Below are 7081 nucleotides of genomic sequence, written 5' to 3' on the forward strand. Positions count from 1 at the left end.
CAACCAGCTTACCTCAGATTTCACTGCTTCTGATTCTGCTGGTTGTCCAATCACATATTACATGCTCTGATTTGAAGTGAAGGTAAATTAGAGAAGAGATGGATCACCTATCACATGTCTGGGGAAGGTATTAGGGAACACGGGAAGTCCTGGGGAGCTGCAGGGTCTGCTGGTTTTCTCAGCTCCTTCTGGCTCTTAATTGGTCTGTTAATGTCACTAATTGCTCAGAGGGAGCTCCCACCTGGTGTCCCTGGCCTGGAGATGAGAACTGAAACCAGCAGACACTACTGCTCTGGAGGACAGGAGTTAGCTATAGCTTTTCCTGCATGGAGCCTTGAGGGCCCCAAACATCTCCTTCCTCTGCTGGCTTCCACCCAAATCACACCACATCTCCCAATTCATATTCATTAATGTTACATAGTAGGGGAGGGGGAAGATGATGGGGGCGGAGTGGGCTGCCTGTTGCCAAGGGGGCATTGTTTATTTGCATATCTAGATCTGGATAAATCTACGAGGTAAAGACTATGTTCTCATTAGTACTAATAGTATGCTGCTCCTGCCCACTGATACTACAGCATTCATCTTTCAGAGACTCTCTCCCTCCCTCCACCCGTCCCGCGCAGCTAAAGGCATGCTTCACTTTCTCCCTCCTCCCTCTACCCTTCGCCAGTGTAAAATACCTCACCCCCGCAGACAGAGACAGATGGAGAGAGCAGCACCAGCCTTCCACTCATCTCTAATGATTTACGCCATCACAGCACACACACAATAACACACACTTTCCACTGGATGAGATGGCACATGCTTATACATACACGCACGCACGCACACACACACACACACACACACACACACACACACACACACACGCACGCACGCACGCACGCACGCACGCTCAACGCGGACGCTTGATGAGATGACACACAGCTGAGTGTGTGAAGACACCTGTCTCATCTGAATGTTATTAAATGCTGATACTTCGGGTCTTTTTCAGAGGACATGTGACGAGGAGCCTTGAAGCAGTGGCAACAGAGTTAGACATCAGTTGTCCCTCTTTATGCTAGTTAAGGGAGAACCAGGAAGGTGTCAGACCAGACATCAGTTGTCACTCTCTATGCCAGTTAAGGGAGAACCAGGAAGGTGTCAGACCAGACATCAGTTGTCCCTCTCTATGCCAGTTAAGGGAGAACCAGGAAGGTGTCAGACCAGACATCAGTTGTCCCTCTCTATGCCAGTTAAGGGAGAACCAGGAAGGTGTCAGATCAGAAATTAGTTGTCCCTCTCTATGCCAGTTAAGGGAGAACCAGGAAGGTGTCAGATCAGAAATTAGTTGTCCCTCTCTATGCCAGTTAAGGGAGAACCAGGAAGGTGTCAGATCAGAAATTAGTTGTCCCTCTCTATGCCAGTTAAGGGAGAACCATGTGTCAGACCAGACCTCAGTTGTCCCTCTCTATGCCAGTTAAGGGAGAACCAGGAAGGTGTCAGATCAGAAATGAGTTGTCCCTCTCTATGCCAGTTAAGGGAGAACCATGTGTCAGACCAGACCTCAGTTGTCCCTCTCTATGCCAGTTAAGGGAGAACCATGTGTCAGACCAGACCTCAGTTGTCCCTCTCTATGCCAGTTAAGGGAGAACCATGTGTCAGACCAGACCTCAGTTGTCCCTCTCTATGCCAGTTAAGGGAGAACCATGTGTCAGACCAGACCTCAGTTGTCCCTCTCTATGCCAGTTAAGGGAGAACCATGTGTCAGACCAGACCTCAGTTGTCCCTCTCTATGCCAGTTAAGGGAGAACCATGTGTCAGACCAGACCTCAGTTGTCCCTCTCTATGCCAGTTAAGGGAGAACCAGGAAGGTGTCAGACCAGACATCAGTTGTCCCTCTCTATGCCAGTTAAGGGAGAACCATGTGTCAGACCAGACCTCAGTTGTCCCTCTCTATGCCAGTTAAGGGAGAACCATGTGTCAGACCAGACCTCAGTTGTCCCTCTCTATGCCAGTTAAGGGAGAACCAGGAAGGTGTCAGACCAGACCTCAGTTGTCCCTCTCTATGCCAGTTAAGGGAGAACCATGTGTCAGACCAGACATCAGTTGTCCCTCTCTATGCCAGTTAAGGGAGAACCATGTGTCAGACCAGACATCAGTTGTCCCTCTCTATGCCAGTTAAGGGAGAACCATGTGTCAGACCAGACATCAGTTGTCCCTCTCTATGCCAGTTAAGGGAGAACCATGTGTCAGACCAGACCTCAGTTGTCCCTCTCTATGCCAGTTAAGGGAGAACCATGTGTCAGACCAGACCTCAGTTGTCCCTCTCTATGCCAGTTAAGGGAGAACCATGTGTCAGACCAGACCTCAGTTGTCCCTCTCTATGCCAGTTAAGGGAGAACCATGTGTCAGACCAGACCTCAGTTGTCCCTCTCTATGCCAGTTAAGGGAGAACCATGTGTCAGACCAGACCATGGGGAAAGGATATCCTTCTTCTTGTCAGCCTGGAAACGTTGTCTAGTCCGAGTTAAAAAGGCTGTGTCGTTTCATACTGGACGTCTCTGTGTCTGCGGCAACAAGTTCAGTGCTACACTTTGCTGCTGTACTATCACTGTATGTTTGTGCCAAACTACACATCTGTGTGTGTGACTGTGTGTGTGCATGTGTGAATTCAAGCATGTGGGAACACGGACGTGCATGCACTATAAGATCTGTAAGTAAGGTCACAGTATGCTATGTTCTCTTCTCAACACCTTGTCTCCCCAGTCCCTACCAGTACACACAGTATAGAGGAGAGAGGGATGGGGACAGCAGTGGATGGAGGGAGAGGAGGGGTAGGGCTGCTGTGGCAAAGAGATGAGAGGGATGGAGGGTTAGAGGGACAGGTGAGGGATGGAAGTTTAGAAGGAGAGGAGTGGGAAGGAGGGAGAGGGTGGAGATGGAAGTTTAGAGAGAGGGGATGGAGGGATGGACGTTTAGAGGGAGGTGAGGGGGAAGGAGGGAGAGGGTGGAGATGGAAGTTTAGAGGGAGATGAGGGGGAATGAGGGAGAGAGTGGGGATGGAAGTTTATAGGGAGGTGAGGGGGAAGGAGGGAGAGGGTGGGGATGGAAGTTTAGAGGGAGATGAGGGGGAAGGAGGGAGAGGGTGGGGATGGAAGTTTAGAGGGAGATTAGGGGGAAGGAGGGAGAGGGTGGGGATGGAAGTATAGAGGGAGATGAGGGGGAATGAGGGAGAGAGTGGGGATGGAAGTTTAGAGGGAGATGAGGGGAAGGGGGGAGAGGGTGGGGATGGAAGTTTAGAGGGAGATGAGGGGGAAAGAGGGAGAGGGTGGGGATGGAAGTTTAGAGGGAGAGGAGGGGATGGAGGAATGGACGTTTAGATGGAGAGGTAGGGGATGGAGAGAGAGGCAGGGGATGGTAGTTTAGAGGGAAAGGGGGATGGAGGGATGTAGAGGATAGCAGAATAGGAGGGGTGGGTCTGCGATGGAGTGGAGGGGGGCAATCATTTATCCTCTAGCCCAGGTTAAGGTGACCTGTTTGTCTCTGTCAGAGCTGTGTTGCTCCTCTGATGTCTCCATAATAGGGCTGTACCAGGTACACACAGCCAGATAGCAGCTGCTCACACCACACCAGCACAATGCCACCACACCTGATGTCCTTATGCATTACCAACCTTGTATAGCATCTCACTGTGTGGCTGGGCCTATCTGTTATTCTCTAGAAAGGAGGAAAGTACATACACATAAATACATATTTTCTCCTGTGCTCTCTGCTCTCCTCTGCTCTCATTTCTCTCCTCTCCTCTCCTCTCCTCTCCTCTCCTCTCCTCTCCTCTCCTCTCCTCTATTCTCCTCTCCGGCCCATTTTCACTCCTCTTTCTCGCCTCTCTCTACCACCTCCTGCTTCTCATCTTCCCTCTCTCTTCCAAGTAGGGGAGGACAGTATTGTCGTTTTCTCCTCTCCTCCTTTCCTGTCTCTCCTTAATTTCCACAATCTTGCAAATTACCTCTGTGGTCGGATTTCATCACTTTCATTTGGAAATAAAAGAGAGGGAGATGGTGAAGGTGTAAATTAATGCAGACGAGAGAGAGAGTCAGGAGAGTGAAAGAGCGAGAGAGCTGAGAGGTAGAGACATGGAAGGTGGGGAGAGAGAGAGAGAGAGAGAGAGAGAGAGAGAGAGAGAGAGAGAGAGAGAGAGAGAGAGAGAGAGAGAGAGAGAGAAGACTGGCCTGGAGCTATATGGGACGTTGTAATAGACGCTCTCTGAGCTGGAGAAGGATGAAAAGAATGTGATCTGTTTTACAGAATCAAGACTGTGTAGTCATTACCATTCTCCCTGCTAGGGGCTTTTTAAACTATTCATCACAGGGTTTACTTACATCTCCTCAAAATAGAACCGGAGATATTCAGATAGATCTTATTTGCACGGGCAGAACTACAGAATGTATTGTTGAAATATACCATCCAAAATAGAACGAGGAGATATTCAGATATGCTTTACTGTCACAAGGGGACACAATATACAGACCTCTGTTTGTGATCTGGACACACTTTGGTTGTTTCCCAAATGGATCCTTAATCCATATATATTATATACATACATAATATCACAAAAGTGAGTACACCCCTCACATTGTTGTAAATATTTGAGTATATCTTTTCATGTGACAACACTGAAGAAATGACACTTTGCTACAATGTAAAGTAGTGAGTGTACAGCTTGTATAACAGTGTAAATGTGCTGTCCCCTCAAAATAACTCAACACACAGCCATTAATGTCTAAACCGCTGGCAACAAAAGTGAGTACACCCCTAAGTGAAAATGTCCAAATTGGGCCCAAAGTGTCAATATTTTGTGTGGCCACCATCATTTTCCAGCACTGCCTTAACCCTCTTGGGCATGGAGTTCACCAGAGCTTCACAGGTTGCCACTGGAGTCCTCTTCCACTCCTCCATGACGACATCACGGAGCTGGTGGATACCTTGCACTCCTCCACCTTCCGTTTGAGGATGCCCCACATATGCTCAATAGGGTTTAGGTCTGGAGATATACTTGGCCAGTCCATCACCTTTACCCTCAGCTTCTTTAGCAAGGCAGTGGTCGTCTTGGAGGTGTGTTTGGGGTCGTTATCATGTTGGAATACTGCCCACGGCCCAGTCTCCAAAGGGAGGAGATAATGCTCTGCTTCAGTATGTCACAGTACATGTTGGCATTCATGGTTCCCTCAATGAACTGTAGCTCCCCAGTGCCGGCAGCACTCATGCAGCCCCAGACCATAACACTTCCACCACCATGCACCACCATGCTTGACTGTACTCCTCACTTGGTTGCCGCCACACACGCTTGACACCATCTGAACCAAATAAGTTTATCTTGTTCTCATCAGACCACAGGACATGGTTCCAGTAATCCATGTCCTTAGTCTGCTTGTCTTCAGCAAACTGTTTGCGGGCTTTCTTGTGCATCATCTTTAGAAGAGGCGTCCTTCTGGGACGACAGCCATGCAGACCAATTTGATGCAGTGTACGGCGTATGGTCTGAGCACTGACAGGCTGACCCCCCACCCCTTCAACCTCTCATATGTCTATTTCCCAAAGACAACCTCTGGATATGACGCTGAGCACGTGCACTCAACTTCTTTGGTCGACCATGGCGAGGCCTGTTCTGAGTGGAACCTGTCCAGTTAAACCGCTGTATGGTCTTGGCCACCGTGCTGCAGCTCAGTTTCAGGGTCTTGGCAATATTATGCCCAGGCCATCTTTATGTAGAGCAACAATTATTTTTTTCAGATCCTGAGAGAGTTCTTTGCCATGAGGTGCCATGTTGAACTTCCAGTGACCAGTCAGTATGAGCGAGTGTGAGAGCGATGACACCAAATTTAACACACCTGCTCCCCATTCACACCTGAGACCTTGTAACACTAACGAGTCACATGACACCGGGAAGGGAAAAGGGCTAATTGGGCCCAATTTGGACATTTTCACTTAGGGGTGTACTCACTTTTGTTGCCAGCGGTTTAGACATTAATGGCTGTGTGTTGAGTTATTTTGAGAGGACAGCAAATTTACACTGTTATACAAGCTGTACACTCACTACTTTACATTGTGGCAAAGTGTCATTTCTCAGTGTTGTCACATGAAAAGATATACTCAAATATTTACAAAAATGTGAGGGGTGTACTCACTTTTGTGATATACTGTATATATTATATACAGACATACATACATGTATACATACATATATAATATACATACATGCAGTGCCTTGCGAAAGTATTCGGCCCCCTTGAACTTTGCGACCTTTTGCCACATTTCAGGCTTCAAACATAAAGATATAAAACTGTATTTTTTTGTGAAGAATCAACAACAAGTGGGACACAATCATGAAGTGGAACGACATTTATTGGATATTTCAAACTTTTTTAACAAATCAAAAACTGAAAAATTGGGCGTGCAAAATTATTCAGCCCCTTTACTTTCAGTGCAGCAAACTCTCTCCAGAAGTTCAGTGAGGATCTCTGAATGATCCAATGTTGACCTAAATGACTAATGATGATAAATACAATCCACCTGTGTGTAATCAAGTCTTCGTATAAATGCACCTGCACTGTGATAGTCTCAGAGGTCCGTTAAAAGCGCAGAGAGCATCATGAAGAACAAGGAACACACCAGGCAGGTCCGAGATACTGTTGTGAAGAAGTTTAAAGCCGGATTTGGATACAAAAAGATTTCCCAAGCTTTAAACATCCCAAGGAGCACTGTGCAAGCGATAATATTGAAATGGAAGGAGTATCAGACCACTGCAAATCTACCAAGACCTGGTCGTCCCTCTAAACTTTCAGCTCAAACAAGGAGAAGACTGATCAGAGATGCAGCCAAGAGGCCCATGATCACTCTGGATGAACTGCAGAGATCTACAGCTGAGGTGGGAGACTCTGTCCATAGGTCAACAATCAGTCATATATTGCACAAATCTGGCCTTTATGGAAGAGTGGCAAGAAAGCCATTTCTTAAAGATATCCATAAAAAGTGTCGTTTAAAGTTTGCCACAAGCCACCTGGGAGACACACCAAACATGTGGAAGAAGGTGCTCTGGTCA

This window comes from Oncorhynchus clarkii, chromosome 3, assembly GCF_045791955.1.
Source record: "Oncorhynchus clarkii lewisi isolate Uvic-CL-2024 chromosome 3, UVic_Ocla_1.0, whole genome shotgun sequence".
Taxonomy (NCBI): domain Eukaryota; kingdom Metazoa; phylum Chordata; class Actinopteri; order Salmoniformes; family Salmonidae; genus Oncorhynchus; species Oncorhynchus clarkii.